We start from the raw sequence: 20,922 nt of genomic DNA on the forward strand, positions 1-20,922 counted from the left end.
TGGAACAGTTAAAAATTATTATTCTCATGTCAAGGGGGTGGCTCAATTGGTTAAGTATTCAACTCTTGATTTTGGTACAGGTCATCATCTCATGGGTCCTGAGATGGAGCCCCATGTCAACCTCTGTGCTAACAGCATGGAGCCTGCTTGGGACTCTCTTGCTCACTCTCATTCTCTCTCTCTCTCCCTCTCTCTCTCTTTCTCTCTTTCTCTCTAAAAATAAATAAACATTAAAAAAAGAAATTAGAATTTTCTGGGAATACTTGTGAGACTCTACTTTCAGTAGAGACCCCAAGAAAGTAAGGCTTAACTTGCCCTAAGGAAAAAGCTAATTCACATTTGCCCACATGAAGTTTACAAGAAGTCTTGAAAGGATCAAGGTTCTCTGCAAGGAACTTTTAATGTCTGCCAGAAAAATCTGGCCCTCAACGATGTGAAATTCACATTGTTTAGTATCTAATAAAAATTATGAGACAAAGCCTGGGTTCATCTGGAACTATCCGTTAGAATGCCTGTATATGGCCACTCCAAATGGTATTGTCATAGAGCAGTAGCTATGGCCCTAAGAACTAGTTTTCTTGTGAAACAGGCAGAAAATATATGGCCTTTTGTGACCTACTATTAGAAGTTACATCATAGCATTTTTCTGATCAAAGTAGGCACAAAACTTTCAGGCTCAAGGTGGAGTACTGTAGTATAGTATAAGGGGAAGGTGAAGTAATATAGTATAGTAGTATAAGGGCAAAGACATCACTTCAATAGGAAGAATACCACAGTATTTGTGGGTAATTTTTAGGTAGCCACATTCTTTCCTTCGGTAACAAATGTTTCTTTTCACATTAAATATATACCATTTCTTCCTTTTGCAAACAAAAGTCTCTTGCCAACATAGCAAGTCTCATTAATTACATAGGAACTTGAAAGCTAAATTTGTTCCAGGCACTGAAGGACTCCTTGAGCTCTTTCCTTTCTAACACTTATTCTTAATCTGAAGCCTTGTGAACTAAAAGAAAGAAGGTATCTGACATCCATACACCAAAGGCATAAGAAAAATTCAATAGAGACTTATATTCAAGAAGTGGGCAAATGGGATGCTCACAGCAGATAATGGTCATTAGTAATTATGGGATCTATCCCTAAATTCCCTAAATCTTTGATGTGAACTTAGTCTTCCTTCCTGGTAAATGGTGGAAGGTTTTATATATATATATATATATTTGCATATGTATATTTGTACTTCAAAAACATAGATTTTAAGTTGATTTGTTAGTTTGCATATTTTAAAAGATAAACGACCCCAGAGGCTAAATAATGTTAATTTGTTTATGTTAGTTTTTGTTTTTCTGATATAATTGTTGATTATACTATTAATTATGGAGTATCAACTATACTATGGTACTTCAAGAAATTAATATTCGATCAACAACCTTCCAGTAGAACCAAGAGAACAATGGAAGCCTCAGTGTCTGAGTGACCATTACAGAATATTGTCATATATTGGATGAAGTATCTTTTAAAATGCTATATTGATTTTGTTATATGAAACTTTGATTTAAAAATAAACAATAGAAAGTACCACCATAATTACCATAATTTAGATACTATATCTTAAATCAATACTAATAATTAGTTCTTTTTATTAGTTATGCAATATAACACTTTGATGTCAGTATTTTTGATGTGGTAATTTATTATTTAGATAAATAGCTAAAAACCTCTTTTCAATTACTTATGTGTCTTTTTGAAATGTAATTTTCCAAAAAAGATAAGCTGACACTGATTGTGAATTTTGGTAAGATATGAAGTACATTAGGAACTCTATAATATAGACACTGCCTCACCTTTTAATATTTTTCTATCTCACAATGTAAAACATATTTTATACCTCTATACTAAAAACCTTCTAATCATTAAAACTTGGATAACTCAAGGAAAGGAAATAAACATTCAAATACCAGAATTTAATAACATTTAAAGAAGTAATATATTGGAAAATAACTGCTTCAAAAAATCAGACCCAAGTCACTTTAAATCAATGTTTGTAATTAGCATAATAAATACTCATAATTAACTGTGATCACCAAATTCCTAGCTCCATTAAACAAAGCATAATACAACTTAGCTTGTGCGTGAAATTACAAAGTCTCTTGAGATTTGACTGATTCAGTCTTGAGTAATTCAATTAAAGAGATATTTATTATATTTAACTCATTTTTATAACTGATAAGATATGTGAAAACATAGGCTGTTTAAAAAGACACATTCTGCAATATGATTGAATATTTAATGGCTAAGGGAAAACCTTAACATAGCATTTCTAAATTCTAAAATGTATTTTTGCACATGTTTTTATATTAGTTACCTAGCAAGTAAAAATAATATAAAGCATAGTCTAAGGATAAACTCCTGAAATAGGCTATTAAAGACACTGTCTCACTAAAATAGAATAGTTGATAAAAATTAAAATCAATATTTAGTAATTGATTTTTGTCAAGTGCCGCCTTCGAGCAAAATAACCTCAAACCCACCTTCATGGAGCTGTATTTAGAGGACCCGAACATTGTATATTTAATTGGCAGAAAACTAGCAAAAAATGCTAGGCAGAGAAGATGGATAAGACAATGAAGCAGAATGTGTATGGTTGCTTTAGACAGGGTAGACCGAGTGCAGGGAAAATTTCTTTGAAAAGGACACATTTGAAGAGCGAAAGCATGAAATTAGAGAATACCACACAAGAATCTGGAGGAGAATGTCCTATGATACAGCAAGTCCAAATGCTTTGAGGCAAATGCAAGAATGATTGTTCTGTGAATAGCAGAGGCCAGAATAACAAGACTGGAGTGAGGCTGGCAAAGGGAGAGGGGGTGGTAGGGGGCATACAATGTAATGTCTCATAGACAAGGTAAGGACCTTGAAGTTTGGCCTAAGATTGACAGGAAGACCAGTCAAGCATTATTTGAAAAGGACATTTGGACTTCTGCATGAAATAATGATTTGTGGAAGGGGCAAAAGTACAAAAATGTCACAACAATTTGTAAACACTACAGTTGAACTACTGTGTTTTATGACCCTTTTTTCCCCTTATTTTCTTTTTTTTAATACTTAAGTTTGGGTGCTGCCTATGAAGTCATTAAACAGATGAGGGATATTCCTGTGATCTTAGTATCCCTCTAATTTTTTTGAAACTCACCTGATTATATAATGTATATGACATAGACTATAATAGGAAACACACCCTATATGATTTTCTACATTTAGAAAATGATGTTGCTGGGGTGCCTGGGTGGCTCAGTCGGTTAAGTGTCCTACTTTAGCTCAGGTCACGACCTCATGGTCCGTGGGTTCGAACCCTGTGTCAGGCTCTGTGCTGACAGCTAGCTCAGAGCTTGGAGGCTGCTTCAGATTCTGTGTCTCCCTCTCTCTCTGGCCCTCCCCTGCTCATGCTGTCTCTCTCCCTCTCTCTCTCTCTCTCAGATATAAATAAAACATTAAAATTTTTGAAAAAAAAAGAAAACAATGCTGTTCCGATTATGTCTATGTCTTTGAAGGTAATGTTCAATTGACTGGTAGGCATTTTCTAGACGACTTCTTCAAAAGACCTACATCTTTGATAGAATCAGTCTCTCTCCAATGATTTCTATAGGGTTTCCAAAATTTCTTCACTCTTTAGGAGTCTACATAGAAAAATAATGAATTTAAGGGGCCTCGGATAGCTAGTCAGTTGAGCATCTGACGCTTGATTTTTGCTCAGGTCATGATCCCAGGGTTGTGCTATTGAGCCTTGAAATGGGCTCTGTGCTGAACGTAGAGCCTGCTTAAGATTCTCTCTCTCTCTCCCCCTCTCCCTGTGTCCTACCCCCCAGCTTGCTCTCTCTCTCTCTAAAGAAAAAACAAAAAGAACTCAAAAGTTAAAGTGCCATGAAAAGTAAATGATCATTTTAGCAGTATTGTTGCAATTCTATTTTGATGCTAATATAGATGGAAAATTCCATAGTATCTCAACTGTTTTATAAACTTTCTGAACAGTTAATGCAACTTCAATAAACCACATATATAGATAAACATTATTTTTATACCCATTGTAAATGCCATTATTTTCTATTTCTGCATGAAAGAAATGATTCTTAGAGTTACTTAAAGCATTGATGGATTCTCTTTTAGAGTTTTATGATGTTGACCTAAGGGTCATAAAACACTAGGTTAATTAAAGAACCTTCTGAGGTGGCTATCCTTTGAAGTTTGGTGTTTTCTGTTTTGTTTTGGTTTGGTTTTTGTTTCATGTTTTTTGCTGTTGTTTTTTACCTCAAATCTATTTGTATTCTGATCCTTTAAACATGCTTCAAAATACATGCTGAAAGAGATTGATATTCCTTTATGTGTAACTAGTTTATATGATAAATTTAGGTATGCTAAGTCTGGTAATAAAGCCCTTATTCTTAATTGTTTAAAAGTGAATAACAATTTTTAGGAATATCCAAAAATTATATCTGCCCTTATAATATTAGGAAATTTTAAGCAGACTAGCATGTTATACTGTCCTTTCTCTTGATGATGACTTTCTCATTCAGTGAGAGTTTTATTATGTCAACATTTTCATTCTTCTGTTTAATACACACAGACTTGTGCTGAATTTCCCCATCTAAAAACTCTGCTGTATGATATAATAAAACTCTTTTAGAAAAAGCTTTCTCATGCAAATGTCCCAATGCTAGTAAGCTTAAAAGTGGATTATTAATGAGCTTGAATTAAAAAAATTAAGCTTATTTTTCCTGAGGTTTTGAGAATTCTTTAAGTCATGATATGAAATTGATTCCTGTTCCCAGAATAATATGGCAACATTGATTGTACCTGATCTCTCCACAAAAAATTCTCAGACCTATTTCCCCAAGATTTAGATTTCCTAGTTTCATGTGCTAATTCTGTCCAATGAATATGCAAGTGGTTAATGATCAAGCATACCTATCCCCAGCTGAGCTTAAGGGAAGCATGGGTGCATTTACTATATAGAGATAGAAGGAAATGAGAGTTACCATTTATTGAGAGATTACTCTGGCCTCCTACTCTGCTCAGTTCTTTATGTATGGTAGAGTTCATTTAATTCCCATAATAATTCTCTAAAGTAGGTACCATTTCCTTCACTTTAAAAACGAAGAAACTGAAGTTCATAGAGAATCACAAATTGCCAAAGTGAAAGCAGGAACCTAGGTTGGGCAGTCTAACTCAGGATGGAGCGTTTTGTTGCCATAAAACTGGTCAGCTCACCACAAACTCTGTGGAAATGACATGATGTGGGAGAGGACAAGTGATGGGTATCTGTATTTGAGGTTATTTGGGGTTAAATGACTTCAGGGTTACTGAGAAGAGGGGAAGGGAACTCTTGTGTCCTAAGTCACGTGGATCCCAAGGCCATTTATGGGCAGAGGTGGATCTTCTCTGTGGCACACTCTGCATGGTGTAAATATGAAGACAATGCTGGAAGGAAAGCAGAATGGGGTGGAGGCTGATTTCCTTTGGCCTCTAGTATCCAGGTGTCTGGGGCAAGTGCAGAGAAAATTGTACATTGTGATTGTGGCAGCTGCTCTGGCTATTACTATCCACTGCCACTCCAGCTACAGCCCCAGTTCTGAGCATACTGAACACAGAGATCACACTGATGGCACCTTCACTGTCCCATAAACCCATATTTGCCTTTGCAAAATGTATCTAATAATTTTTAACTGTTGACAATCTCAGGGACATGTAGTTGAGTGTGACTTTCTTAGTATTCATTTATTTATATAACTTAAGAATATGCAATGTTGCAGAAGAAAATCAAAGCTGAAGGCATGACAATCTCAGACTATAACCTGCATTTCAAAGCTGTAATCATCAGACAGTATGGTATTGGCACAAATGCAGATACATAGATCAATGGTATGTAATAGAAAACTCAGAAATGGACACACAAATTTGTGGCCAACTAGTCTTTGACAAAGCAGGAAAGAGTATGCAATGGAAAAAGGCAGTCTCTTTACCAATTGGTGCTGGGAGAACTGAACACCAACATGCAGGTCTACTTTCTTACACTATACATAAAAATAAATTCAAAATGGATGAAAGATCTATATGTGAGATAGGAAGACATCAAAATCCTACATGAGAAGATAGGCAGCAACCTCTTTAACTTCGGCCACAGCAACTTCTTATGTGACACGTCTCTGAAGGCAAGGAAAATAAAAGCAAAGATGAACTATTAGGACCTCATCAAGAGAAAAAGCTTCTGCACAATAAAAGAAACAATCAACAAAACTAAAAGTCAATGGACAGAATGAGAGAGGATATTTGCAAATGACATATTGGATAAAGGGTTAGCATCTAAAATCTATAAACAATTTACTAAACTCAACACCCAAAGAACAAACAATCCAGCAAAGAAATAGGCAGAAGACATGAATAGACACTTTTCCAAAAAAGACATCCAGAGGGCTAACAGACACATGAAAAGATGGGAAAAGGGGAACCCTATTGCACTGTTGGTGGGAATGCAAACTGGTGCAGTCACTCTGGAAGACAGTATGGAGGATTCTCAAAACACTAAAAATAGAACTGCCCTATGACTCAGCAACCGTACTACTAGGAATTTATCCAAAAGAGACAAAAATACTGATTCAAAGGGACACATGTACCCCAATGTTTACAGCAGCACTATCGACAAGAGCCAAATTAGAGGAAAGAGCCTACATGTCCATCAAACTTATGAATGGATTAAGAAATACACACACACACACACACACACACACACACACGGAATACTACTTAGCAATGAAAAATAATGAAATCTTGCCATTTGCAAGGTATGCAAAGTAAAATAAGTCAGAGGAAGATATCACATGATTTCACTCATATGTGGAATTTGAGAAACTTAACAGATGATCATAGGAGAAGGGAAGGAAAAATAAGAAAAACAGGGAGACAAACCATAAGAGACTCTTAAATACAGAAAACAAACTGAGGGTTGATGAGGGTGGAGGAATGGGTTAAACGGGTGATGGGCATTAAGGAGGCCACTTGTTGGGATGAGCACTGGGTGTCATACATAAGTAATGAATCGCTGGGTTCTACTCATAAAGCCAAGACTATACTATAGGCTAACTAACTTGAAAATAAAAAATATTAAAAATAATATGTTTATGGTTTATGGATTATATTAATCTCATTTGTTTTGAGGTATCATATATTTACATGACTTGAATAGATTTCAAGTAATTTTTAATTAATGAATACTGTGTATTAAGAATATGTTTACAGTTAAGCAAAGGCTTGATTATCTTACATGCTAAAATGCCTTAACTTTTAGAAATTATAGAAAAAATTCTAAAGGAGCATATAATCATGGTACCACACTGCAACTGAACAGTGACTGATATAGGATAAGTGATGAGAGAGAATGATAGGATATGACACTTGCAAAATACCATAGTGATAAATAACGTAGAAATTGTGTGAGCATTGCAATAAGCCTGCATAACCTTATCTCTTGAAAACTAATCCATTGGGTGGGGAAACACTTTCCATATTAAAAAGTGATATTTCCCCTTATATTTAAGCTTGGAAGGACTAGCAATAATTCTTGCAACAGATTATTGGCAGACCTTGTATTTATGTTTCATCAAAAGCAACAACTGGATGCAATCACATTTTTGTCAATCTTGGTATCCCCATTGCATTGAATAGTGCCTGGCACAAAGCCCTTAGTACATGTTGCTGAGTAAATGTTTTAGAAATTTGTTCTAGAACATTTAGGGTAAATGTTTTAGAAATTACTCTAAAATGTTTACAATAAATTTTTAGAAATTAAGTGGTGTCTACAGAGAATGAGATTTACAACTGTCTTTATAATGAAATATGTGAATAAATAAATAAAAATGATTGGCATTGTATTAATTGCCTAAACAGGCAAAAACCAATCATGTCAAACTCAGTATCATTATAGTAGTAATGTTAGAGTTTGGCTGGAATATTAGAAAGATTTTATGACAAAAACTTTCAGGCAATATATGAACCTTTTCTGTAGCTCCTGCTGTAGGTAGTAAGTTTTTTTTTTTAATGTTTATTTATTATTGAGAGGGTGGAGAGGGGCAGAGGATCTGGAGTGAGATCTGTACTGATAGCACAGAACTGTGAAAACTTGACCTGAGCAGAAGTCAGACACTTCTGCTGACTGAGCCACCCAGGCCCCACTGTGGGTAGTAAGTTTTGTTTGGGTTACCTCCTAGTAGGGAAAATCATTACTTTAGTTGGCAGTTCATTACATTTCAAATAGCTGCAGTAATTCTGAAGTTTCCTCACACAGTCTCAAAATTGCCCTGCTGAGATATACATTCTCTTAGGCATTTCAGTACATATTAATATACGTGTATATGCAGGTCTGTATATATACATGTGTATATACATGTGTGTATGTGTATGGATATATACATATGTACATGTATCCCATCCTTAATTATATATGTGCATGTATACACACATACACATATGCACACATATATAATTAAGAATTGAATTTGAATCTTTTGAATTCTGCTTAGCTTTAACATTATAAAGTAAGCATTTCTCTGTGATATAACTTATAAAAACACTCTTGTAATGATGGTGAAATAGCCTATAATATAAATGCTTAATTTCCATATTATTTAATGTTTGTTTTCATATTTTCCATTATATAGTAAGACGTAGTGAAAATCAAGTATAAAGTTTTTCGGTCTGAATTTTCTTTTAAATGTTTCTAAAATATTTTGAATGTTCAAATAAATGTAGAGAATATAATTTAAAAAAGTGTTTATATTCACAATACACAAATTAATTTTTTAACATTCTTATATATTCATGATTTTTTTTTACAGAGCTATGACATTATGAACTCAGTTTAAACCCTTCATACCATAATCAATGAATAGTTTTTTTGGTATGTTAAGTGTTACATATAATATCATACTACATATTACTGTACAATTTAATTTTGATTTACCCAACATTCATTTACAGAAACAAAAAATTCCATCCCCTTCATTCTCTTTTTTTAACTACTAAATGGAATGTGAGAAGAAACCATTGCTCTCAGAAGATGACAGCACCCAGGCAGAGTGACAGCCAACTTGGACATGCCAGCAGACTCTGGCCCTCAGCTCTTCTTCCCGACTGCTGGTCCCACTGACCAGTAGCATGTCCCTAAACATCTTGCTGTTTTTTTTTTGTTTTTTGTTTTTTGTTTTTTTGCGGGTGGCATCTTCTATATACCTGTCTATGAGCTCTCCCTTTCTGATCCCTCTTTGATGGTCAGACGGGCAAAGCATCTGGAACTTTCCTACAAACTCCAGCCAACTGTCTTCCACAGATGCTTCAGCTTGTCACAGTTGGTAACTTTCTCTGATCCTTCAAATCCCTTCAATTACCCAGATCTTCCCTTCCCCAGTATGTCCTATATTTATATAAGCTCTAATTACTATTGTAAACCATCCATTCCCATAAAATATTGACTCTATTTTCTTAAATAAATAATGACTGATACATCATTTATGGCTGAACATGTATCATCCATAGATGTACTTTTCTATATTGTTTTTGCTACAAATAAGCCCAAGCTTATGATAAACAGACTTTTTGCAATCAACCCTAAGAAAAAATCAGTTACTAAAATTCTAATGCAGATAGATACATCAAAATTTAGTGCTGATTTTTAGTAAGCCTAAAATTATTTAAAGCGGCAAATTTCTTTTTTTAACTTTTTTTTATAGTTTATTTATTTTTGAGACAGAGAGTGACAGAGCGCAAGTGGAGGAAGAGCAGAGAGAGAAGGAGACACGGAATCTGAAACAGGCTCCAGGCTCCGACGTATCAGCACAGAGCCTGATGCGGGGCTGGAACCCACGAACAATGAGATCATGACCTGAGCCGAAGTAAGACGCTCAACCAACTGAGCCACCCAGGCACCCGTAAAGGGGCAAATTTCATAACACCTTTTTGTGATACTTCCTATTATTAAAAGCACATTGTTCAATGATTTTATGACACTAATTAATATCATCTAGCAGAGTACACGTTCATTATACAGACATAATCACAGACACTAGTCAAACTGCTGATCTGACACATCATTGAACTTTGCTGAATCACTAAAAAAGTAAAATGTCCTTTTTAATTAGAAAGTCCAACAATGGCCTTTTAAAAGACATTGCAACATTCATTATTAAATAATCCAGCATAGGGGCGCCAGGGTGGATCAGTGGGTTAAGCTTCCGACTCTAGGTTTTGGCTCAGGTCATGATCTCATGGTTCGTGAGTTCGAGCCCCACATCAGGCTTCGTGCTGATGATGCTTGGGATTTTCTCTCTCTTTCTCTCTCTCTCTCTCTCTCTCTCTGCTCCTCCTCCATTTGCTCTCTCTGTCTCTCTCTCTCTCTCAAAAATAAATAAACTTAAAAAATTTAAAAAAATAATCCAGCATATAATTTTCATTTTCAAAAGAAATTTAAATGTCTATTTTTGAGAGAGAGAGAAACAGAGCTCAAATCGGGGTGGGACAGCAAGAGAGGGAGACACAGTATCTGAAGCAGGCTCCAGGCTCTGAGCTGTCAGCACAGAGCCCAACACCGGGCTCTGAGCTGTCAGCACAGAGCCCAACACCGGGCTCAAACTCATTACCTGCGAGATCATTACCAGAGACAAAGTTAGACACGTAACTGACTGAACCACTCAGGCACCCCAGAATCCAGCATTTATTTTTAATTGAAATATAATTCACATAACATAAAATTCACCTCTGTAAAGTGTTCACTTCAGCAAATTTTACTATATTCAGAGATATGCAAACACGATCACTATCCTAAAATAAATCATACAGCAATCTCTCACAACTCTTCCATCTCATCAGCCTCTAGTAACCATCTGTTTTAAGGCATCTTTTTAAATTTTTATTTTATTTTATTTTTTATTTTTATTCATCTATTTTTTAATTTAACTACCTATTTTTATCTTTATGGAATTCTCTATTCTTAACATTTCATATAAATGGAATCATTCAATGTATGGCCTTTTGTGTCTGGCTTCTTCCACTAAAACAACCCAATGCATGTTTAAAACATTTTATGCTAGAACATTTACACATTTCCCAGAATTAACTGAGGAAAAAATAAAATGGAATTTTTTGTACTGCAAACATATGATTTATATCTTGAGTTGCTGCATTTTGGTATTTACTTGCCTTAATGACAAAGTAAAAAAAATAATCCAATAAAAAATAATCCAATAACATTCCTCAATATACAGACATTAGACATAAAATAGGAATATAAGGTAGATTAGATAGCAGGTGAAAACATGGAGAAAATAGTAGGAGAGTAGTAGGAATTTAGCAGCTTTGGCCAATAGTGACATCTGTATACTTAGACGGATGCCTTCATCAGGGGGATTGTTTATTCAAAAATGGCCACCAATGTTTTCAGCTCTCCTCAAGTGGCAGTTTTGACTTCAGCCCTTTATTCTGCATTTGCCTTGCAATTTGTTTTGATGAAAAGAATACAATAAAAGGGATGCTGTACAAATTCTGATTGTGGACAAGATTGTCGTAACTTTCTTTTACCTTAAAAAGAAAGGATTCAAAGATGTTAAAATCTGTTCAAGTTGGCTATGTAAGGATTTTTGATGTCCACATAATATGAAGGGAAGTTAGGCTTCTGCTGGTCTTTAATCAATTTATTTGTCAAACAAACATTTGTTGCTAAAACGGCTGTTGACATCACACACCATTTTGTTCTTGCTGAGTTTTGTTAAATCAAAGTATTTGTCACGGCACTAAGTGACATGAAGGTGTCACAAGTTTCTGGTTAAAACAGAGGATATGAAATTTCAGTTTTTGGTAGATTGAATCTAAAAGTAAAGTTCGAAGTCTAACCTGGAGAAGACGGTTCTTTTTTATGTAGTGTTTCTAGGAACAAAGTTACTTACCAGTCTCTACTTTTTCTCTCTATTGATTTCGGTTGTGGATAGTAATTACTTTTCTTTTTTTTTTTAAATTGCCTTATATGCAATAGCACGAAATACAAACACTTTGAAAACCCAAGTCTACAATATGTTAGCAAGTGCCAAGAGGCTGTGCACCATTTATTTCTGACAAGAGAAAACTGATTTTAGTGTCCCTAATATACCCCCTTTCTCACAAATTACAAATTCCCTTCTATAGAATACACCTGTCAATGGATATCACTTTTGTGGAAGTCATGATCTGTATTCCTCCTGGAAACTCTCTCACTTTGCAAGTCTTCAAACAGGGTCAGTTATAGCCCACCACTGCAGGAGAGCAGAAATCCGTTTCCTGTATTCATCTTGTTGGTTCACCACCGTTGGTGTCATTGTCTTTCTGATACTTGCCACAAAGTCATTGACAATGTTACAAAATGGACAATCTCATCTTTTCATACAATCTGATTATTAAATAATAGAGAAAAACCCGCATCTTAAAAGCAAAGTAAAAATATTTTACAATAAAGGTCCCAAGGCTAAGAGAAACCCTTATTTTCTCTGTTTTAAAACCTATAATTTTGCAAATAATGCAACTAAAGGTGCTCTCATTTTCTGCTATATCTTTTTCTGATTCTTGTCCTCCAATAATTCATGCTTTTTAGAAGGCTTAAGTTAATGTGAAATTATTTCTGGTCTCACAACCACAGCTGGGTTTTTTTTTTTCCAGCGCTAATTTATCTTGTAACCAATGCATTCTTACTTAGTAGCTAGCTAAATTGCAAAAAAAAATTTTGGATAAGAAATAATGGGTCATTGTATATTTTGTTTTGCAAATTAAGATTGATGTAAGCATCTTTCTTTGATAATACCCCGTGACATAATTTATTTTAAAGTAGAATGACTACTTTTTAATAAGGAGAATATTTGAGTATTAAATAACAAGTTCTAAGATGCATAGTGTGAAAGGCATATGCCACATGATGTTAGAAAATTCAGGATAAATTAGTATTGTAATAATATTAGGAAGAAGTTTGTCAGCAGGTACAACATGCTAGCCACTCAACATGGGATCACAATAAGGGTTTCGACTGTATGAGAGAGAAAGACATTATAGACGAGGTGTGAGCATGAGAAGCCACAGAAATACCACATTTCGTCAACTACCAGCAGGCACACACCTGAAGTCCCAGTTAGCCTGATGGTGAATAATCCCTCTACCGGGGATGCTAGCAGACTTTGTATATTCTGAGTACATTTGGAGTATACGAAAATAATTCAGACTGCACCTATGCATAGTTACTGTTATACAGCAGGTATAACGACATAGAGAATTCTTAGAAACCTCCACCTTTTTCCAGAACCCTCCATGGATATTCTACCCCATGAACTGCTAAGAACCAGAATCCCACATATACCTGACATGACTCACATCCTCTAAGTGAGCCCACACTCCCCTCTCAAGTGTGTACATTTTGCTTTGCAATAAAACTTCTGTTTTACTTTGACACATCTTTGAATTCTTTCTTGCAGTAAATTCAAGAATCTAGCACCAACAGGTGGTTGAGATCTCTTGTGAAGAGAACTTCCATCTCTAGTATCACCATGACCACAGTCTGATCATTAGAAAAATAACCAGAAAAACATGAATAGAGGGAAATTCATTACACACCATACCTGAGCAGTATTTCTTGAAACTCTCCAGGTCATAAGAATAAGGGAGGCCTGAAGGATATTTATAGTCCAGAGGAGTCTAAGGAAATATGACAACTAAATGTAGTGTGGTTTTACATTTAAGTATCCCCTGATTTTTGAAAGTTCATATTATGACACTTTTTTTGGAAAGCCCTACATTAGTACCTCGGCATCTCAGCATCAAGCCACCAGAGCTTAGAACTGTGCCTGTGAGCATCTGTGCTTGAGCTTAGCTGATTTTGTGCATCCCTTAGGAAGATGTGTCCTCATGTATCAAAAAACCCAAGAGGTTATTTTGGGGCTCTGGTAGTGCTCAAAAATATCTCCACATAAATTAATGACAATTGCTGGAGTGCCTGGGTAGGTTAGTTGGTTAAGCATCGAACTCTTGATTTCAGCTTAGGTCATGATCTCATGGTTCATGGGATTGAGCCCCGCATAGGGTTCTGCACTGACAGTGTGCAGCCTGCTTGGGATTCTCTCTCTGCCTCTCTTTCTGTCCCTCTCTTACTCACTCACGCTCTCTCTCAAAATAAATAAATATGCTTAAAAATTAATGACAATTGCTTCTTTATGACATTTCAGCTTATGCAAGGTATCATAGGAATGCTCTTCTTTTGGACAGCAGGGCATTCTGTACAGATAGAACAGTAAAAGGTCCTTTCAAGGAAACAAAGACAATCTAAATAAAGCATGAACTTTTGTTAATAATCCCATTTCACTATAGCCTCATTAGCTGTGACAGATGTAGTATTGGAATGTAAGATAGAGAGTATGCTAGAAATTGCTGTGGTATCCTGACAACTTTTCTGCTATGTAAAATATTCTTAAATAAGAAAACTTATTTTAAAATGAAGTGGTGTTGACCCAAGTGTATATGTCTAGAATTTTACCAGCATGAAATTAGGCTAAAGTCAGGAAATTCTGTGTTGTAAATTTGCAGTTAAGAGAGTAGCTGCCTTGGAGAAGAGAAGGGGACAATGAAGGCTAGAAACTGTTATAAAAAGGGTCCACCAGCATTTTTTCTTTATTGTACTTTTATTACTATTTGATAGTATCTCTCTGACTCTGTCAGGGAAACAATAGTGATACAATTTTATTATTTTACTCTGGTATTATAATTTGTTTTTTCCCTGAACTTTGTTGTGGTGAATTCAGAAGTTAATATATAAACACTTTTTTTAAACTAAAAATAAGAACAAAACCTGTTTCAAACTATGGTGCCTTTGGCCAAACTTGACAGGGCTAGCTTTTCTAATGAAATATTATTAGGGTGTGCCCTACCTTACTCTGATCCTCTAATAGGATAGTCCTTGGTGTGTTCTACTTGAGAAAATATGCTGGCATCTAAAAGTAATTTTTTTTTCATATTTGGCCATTTCACTGTTAAGTCACATAGTAAAAAATTAAGTCTTTCACTTTATTGTAGCTTGAGTTGATGGTACCAACTTATAACAGGGGTCAGCAAACTATGGCATCTAATTGCATGGGCCATTTTATGGGCTGTGAACTTAGAATGGTTTTCACAATAGTGTCCGCCCGCCCTGAATTCATGTCCATCTGGTACCTGTTAATGTGAGCTTATTGGGAAATACTTATTACAGATGTAATCAAGTTAAGATGAGGTCACACTGGATTGGGCTGGGCCCTAAATCTGGTTGCCAGTCTCCATATAAGAAGTGACACAAGCACAAGGAAATGCATTAAAACAAGGAGGAAGGCCATGTAAAGAAGGAAAGAGATTGGAGTGATGCATCTACAAGGCAATGACTCTCCAGCAATTACCAAAATCCACAAGAGTCAAGGAAGGATTCTTCTCTTGAGCCTTGGGGAGGAGCATGCCCCACTGACACCGTGAAATCTAGCCTCCAGAACTGTGAGAAGAAATGTCTATTATTGCAGACCACTTAGTTTACAGTAATTTGTTGTATCAGTCCTTAGAAACCAATACATATGTTTACAGGGTTATAGAAAGAAAACAAAACAAAGCAAACAAAGATAATATGTCACAGATGTCATACGTTGCCTGAAAGAGGTAATATCTTTTCTAGAGTGAAGAAAAGGTTGTGCACCTTTGTTTTAGAGATTTACTTTAAACCTATTGATGGTCTATTGATGGGTGTGCCTAGAGCAGTATTCATCCTGTGGATAATTTGCTCTTACTCAATGTTTAACTCTTCTAGGATCTCCTCCCAAAGCCCCAGGTGATAAATGAACACTTCCTGTTCTAGCTGCACAACTGCGTACCATGTGTGAGTTTTTGTGTGCAGCCCTGTGGAATCTTGCCTGATGCTTCTATGGCTGGGTTAGTATTCAGCCGACTTATTGAGATCCCTGTTTATTTTCTCAGCATTGCTTCTTTCTCTCTGGAACTCTGCTTTGCAACTTATAGCTACCTCAGCCTCCCTGAATTTTGATCATCTTAAGTTAAGGTGATCACCATGCTCTATTTGCTGTCTGTTCCTGGAATGGATTGTGTCATCAAGGGAGATGAAGTAAGTAAAGCACACAGTAATGACTAAAAATATTATTTTCACATATTTTGGCCAGTTGTTTAGCAGTGTACAACAGGAATGTAACTCCTGACCCTGTTACTCTTTCACGATTGGAAGTGGAAGCTCACTTAGCTTTTGTTTTTATTATTTTACATGTGGGCCAGTATATGTCAGTATAATAAAGAGAGTTAAGGGTATGATTCATGTCTTATACTTAGAATATTATAGGACTTCTTTCCTGTATAATATCAAAGTACCCATTCTGTAAATTCCAGAAAACTCATTCCAGTCCCAGATTGCCTCTTTGATGTAAAAGCAGATTTCTAGAGGAGGCCAAAAAACCTTGCTCCTAAAAAGCACTCTTCATTATAACCCAGATAGGTTAAATCTTCTATCCAAGAAACAAAAAGTTATTTTAAAAATAATTACTTGATATAGCTGAGTATATAATTGAAACTAGGGAGTCACTGGAAGTTATATGCAGGTCTTTTAAGCAAATTGATTACTAAAATAACAAACCATTTTATAATACTACATTGGTTCCTACAGGCCATGCTATACCATTCTGCTTATATCTCAAGACAGAAGAAAACACAACATGCCAAATTTTCTAGGATACAGCAAAAGCTGTATTTCATTTAAATTAATATATTAAATTAGAAATTAAAGAAAGATATTACACCTGATGCCACAAAAGTAAAAAAAACAAAGATTATAAAGAACCACTGTTAATAATTATATGCCTACAAGTTGGACAGCCTAGAAGAAATAGATAAATTCATCTGCTAAGAGTGAATCATGAAGAAGTAGAAAACCTGAACATACTAGTAACTAATTAGGAGACTCAATTAGCATTCAAAACTTCTCAGCAAAGAAAAACCCTGGCTTCAATGGTGAATTCTATCAAATGTTTAAATAATTAATACCAATCCTTCTTAAACTCTTCTAAAAGAATAGAAACGGGAATGCTTCTAAAATCATTTTATGAGGCCAATATTACCCTAATATCAAACCCAGACAAAAACATCACAGGTAAAAACGTTCAGGCCAATAACCTTGATGAACATGGATAGAAAAAAATCTCTCAACAAAATATTAGCAAAACCAAATTCAGCAGCACTTTAAACATTATACACTATGATCAAGTGGGATTTATCCCTAGGATGCAAGGATGGTTCAATATAGGGAAATCCATCAATATGACACAGCATATTGACAGAATGAAGGATAAAAGTCACATTACCATCTCAATAGATACAGAAAAAAATGTCTGATAAAATTTAATCAGATACTCATGTTTCTAGTACAGAACTGTAATTAATTGAGTCCTTGACTTTCAAAGAAACAGGTTAATATTTTCTAAATAATTAGAAAATAGAACTCTAATAACTCTTGACCTCTTTTGCATTTCTCTATACAGATGGATGGTATACATGAAGTTTATCTTCCCCACAGTATTATTATCCATCAAGTTTCATGGGGAAACATACCTTTCTCCAATTTTTCTTTAAAAAAGTGATGGTTATGTTTTTCTCATAGCATTATATGTCATAATTCTTTAAAACTTTGGGAAATTAAATTAAGTTAAAATACATTTTTTTTCTTTAGGTCCATTCATTGTTAATTTTTGGTGTATATATAACTCCTTATTTTTGCTTTCTCTCTGGTTTCATCTCTCCATCACTCTAGACACACACACACACACACACACACACTGTATTACTTATTGTTCTCTAGAGGAAAAACAACAAAAGAAGATATATATATATATTATATAATATAATATATATGTGTCCATAGATATGGGAGATTTAACATAAGAAATTGGTTCAGATGATTATGCAGGTTGAGAAGTCTCATAATCTACCATCTACAAGCTGTAGCTCTACAAGCTGGACACCCAGGAGAGCTGACTGTGTAAATATCAATCCAACTTTGAAACCCTAAGAAACAGGAGCACCAATGGTGTAAGTTCATGCCTAAGAGCAAAAGAAGACCAATGTCTCAAGGAATCAGGTGGAGAGGTAGAATTCAACTTTCCTTTTTGTGTTCTACTTGAGTCCTCAATGAATGCCCTCAATACTGGGGAGGGCAATCTGCTTTACTTAGTCCATGAATTCAGATGTTCATCTCTTTCTAAAACATCATGACAGACATGCTCAAAAATAATGTTTAACCTGACATCTGGGCATTCTGTGGCCCAGTCAAGTTGACATATAAAATTAATCACCTTAGTGGTTAAGTGCAATCATACTGATCTCTGCAAACCACCTAAATAAACACAATAGCAAGAGTAATTCTACACAACCTGGTATAACTACCCTGCACACAACTGAAAACATACTAACCTCATCCACAGAAGAAGAGGTAAAGCTCTTGAGTGATATTTTTTGTGATCTCATACCTTAAATACTATGATTAAAGTTAATAATTTGGGGGCACCTGGGTGGCTCAGTGAGTTAAGTGTCTGATTCTTGATTTTGGCTCAGGTCATGATCTCATCGTTCAAGGGATAGAACCCAGTATCTGGCTCAGCACTTCTCAGGGCTGGAGCCTGCTTAGGATAGTCTCTCTCCCTCTCTCAATGCCACTCCTCTGCTCACTCACTGTCTCTCTCTTCCCCCTTCTCTCTCAAAATAATTTTAAAAAACTTAAAAAAATAAAGTTAACAGTACAAAAAATAAGTACTTAAGTACTGTGATATATAGTAATACATCTTCTGTTACATAATAGAATAAGAGAGGAAAGAAAACAAAGATAGTTGCTTAACACACACACACACACTCAAATGTATGCACGACAAATAAGAGGAAATATTCATGACTATATAGTCTGTATTTCCATAACCAGTAATGTGGTAATAGCTGGTATTCATAACTACCTTCTTCTACAATCTATTCCATATTCCCTTTGCCCTCAGCAGGTACCTAAGCTGGTCATGGTTCTTTACCTGGGAACCAACTGTAAACGTACCTGTGTCTTGCCTTCCTCTTTCAGCTGATTGTAGAGAACTTTCCCTGAAGTCATCAGTGCAGACTGTGAGAGAAGAAGGAATAGAGCAGGAGTGGGGACCGTGGTCATTTGAGTTACTTCTTCATGTAAATTACTTGCCCCTTCAGGGCCTCTTGTTCCTTATCACATATATACCACTTTTATTTGATGATAAAGTGCTACTGTGCACTCCTAACATTATAGCTCAGTGGATCAGACAAAATCAAGTTCATAGTGAGTAGCTTAGGCAGCTTCTCAGTGACCCATGTTTAAGTATTCAATATTTACCAAGATTCGGTAGCAGGCTCAGTGTCCAAGCTGGAGAGTAGTTATAGGCAGAGGATGGCAGGGCTTTTCTCACAAAATCCTAAAGGTCTGTATTGCAATTACCTCCAGGGACCTGCCAAACACAACAAACGGCATCCCTGTCCATTCCTGACACTTCAAGCACCAGTGGACCTGCTGGATCATACATAGAGCACAAGTGGCAGAACAGCTTGCCCAGAAACCTGGACCTGCTGCAGAGCCTTTTCTTGTTTTTGGCCCCACTCAATTCTAGCAACTTTTCAGGTTACTGGGCAAATGGGCTGTAGTAACACACTCAAATGAAAAATAAGTTACCTCCAAAATCCTCAAAAGGTATTATACTCCTTTTCTCTTTATTATAGGAGAATCCTGATGTAACTACTTGTTCTTCACTTTTGAAAGGATGTCTTGACACACCTCATACCACTGGACCCCTAGAAACCTCACTGAGGTAAAAGGTCCTTGAACTTTCATTGGATTTACAGTATATCCCACCATCTGACATGCAAATGCTTTACTAAGACGTCTAGAATAGTTGCCACTTCTTGATTACTATGTCTTGATCAGCATAATGCTATCAATGTGATGGACTAGAGTTAGATCTTTTGGAAAAGAAAGGCAATCAAGATCCCTGCAAACTGAAAAATGACACAAGGCTGGAGAATTGATATATCCCTGAGGTAGAACAGTGACTGCTTATTGTTAGCAAATCAATTCTGGTAGTCTTTAATAATAATTATTAAGAAAAAAACTTTTTCCAGGTCAATAGCTACAATATCAGGTACTGTAGGGGGCAGGGGTGTTAATTTGCTTAAGCAATGAAACATCCGATTCCACAACTGCATTTAGAGTCATCATCTGGTTAAGCTTATGTTATCTCACTGCCATTCTCCAAGAGATCTGTCCTTCTTCATAGGCCAAATAGGAGAGTTAATTGGGGATGTGTTGGGAATCACCAACCTTACAGCCTTCAAGTCCTTGATGATAGCACTAATCATGTTAGTCCCTACAGGCATATGGAAAAGACACTTGGCTTTTCCCACTAAGATAGACCTCACTTCAGAGGTTAGGGAACCAATGTAGGGATTCTGTCACCTGCTGCATTTAGCTATTTCAATTATGCATTCCAGAATTGGAGAGATAATCACAGGATAGATTCAGGGACCCAGTAGACACAGTGTGCAATGGACCTGTGCCAAAACTCCATTGCTCACCTGACTTCTCATAAACTCCTATTCTGACTGGTAGACCACAGTGATGTTTCACATCTCTTGGCTTTAGTGTCAGTCCATAGCCAGTATCTAGTAGTCCCTGAAATGTTTAATTATTTCATTTTTGCAGTTCAGTTAGCCTGATAAAAGACTATAGATCCTTTTGGGGTAGGCCAGGAGAAAGATTAACCAAAACAAATTTCCTTTGTTTACCTACTGGGGTCCAAGTCC

This window comes from Crocuta crocuta, unplaced genomic scaffold, assembly GCF_008692635.1.
Source record: "Crocuta crocuta isolate KB4526 unplaced genomic scaffold, BGI_CrCroc_1.0 scaffold373, whole genome shotgun sequence".
Lineage (NCBI taxonomy): Eukaryota > Metazoa > Chordata > Mammalia > Carnivora > Hyaenidae > Crocuta > Crocuta crocuta.